The sequence below is a fragment of the Bison bison genome, unplaced genomic scaffold (genome assembly GCF_000754665.1).
Source record: "Bison bison bison isolate TAMUID 2011002044 unplaced genomic scaffold, Bison_UMD1.0 scf7180017864468, whole genome shotgun sequence".
NCBI lineage: Eukaryota > Metazoa > Chordata > Mammalia > Artiodactyla > Bovidae > Bison > Bison bison.
The window spans coordinates 3421735-3422825 of record NW_011495029.1 but is presented as its reverse complement, the minus strand read 5'-3'; positions in this window follow the sequence as shown (position 1 = coordinate 3422825).

Below are 1091 nucleotides of genomic sequence, written 5' to 3'. Positions count from 1 at the left end.
CTAGGTTGGAAATGGTTTTAATTTTGTTGCCTATCCTCACAGCAGCACTTTTTAGAAAGGTGTTTTTAAAAGAAATGTTAAATATTTTCAGGTTTATTCAGAAGAGGAGCAAAAATTTTTCTAGGTTTAGGAAATTTCAAGGAATGCAAAATAAAATTGTTCATATGTTTCTGGGCTTTACTCTATATGACAACTAGAAGTACGGATTTGTTGTTTTCATAAAACCTTAATGTTACAAGGTTTTAAAAATACATTTTAAAATTTTTTCTGGGAGTAGGGAGAAATGGAATATTCATTGAAAGTACTGATGCTGAAGCTGAAGCTCTAATACTTTGGCCACCTGATGCCAAGACCTGACTCATTAGAAAAGACCCTGATGCTGGGAAGGAGTGAGGAGAGGAGGGAAAGGGGATGACAGAGGACCAGATGGTTTGATGGTATCACTGATTCAGTAGACATGAGTTTGAGCAAGCTCCAGGAGATGGTGAAGGACAGGGAAGCCTGGTGTGCTGCAGTCCATGGGGCTGCAGAGTCAGAAAGGACTAAGCAACTGAAAAACAAGGGAGAAATGGGGAGTTACTTAATGGATGTATAGTTTCTGTTTTGCTAGTGTCAGTATTCTTAGCACTGCAGAAATATGCACTTTAATAAACATCTCTGAGGTGGTAACTCATTCTTCACAGGTTTTAAAATTATTTTCTGAAGAGTTCAGAAGATGGGGCATATCAATATATTAAGCAGCATGCTTCCATAGGAAAAGTCACTGTGCTCATCCTGAGTATTTGATGGTTTAAATGTCAATAGAAGGTTCAGTTAGAAAAGCAAAATTGTAAAATGCCATCAGTTGAGGCAATGCAATAGTTGGAGACTAATAATGGTCATCATGTTGGTCATTGTGTTCTTTACAGCTGGGATCTCTCAAAAAAAGTCTCCCTTAAGAATGTCTTTGATAAAGTAGTGCAAGTTGTTAAGTCTTAGCCCCTGAATATACATCTTTTAAATGTCCTAGGTGATGAAATAGCAAGCACATATAAACTATATGCATTCCAGAATGATGTAAAGCAAGAAAGATACAAAAGCAATGGTGATGT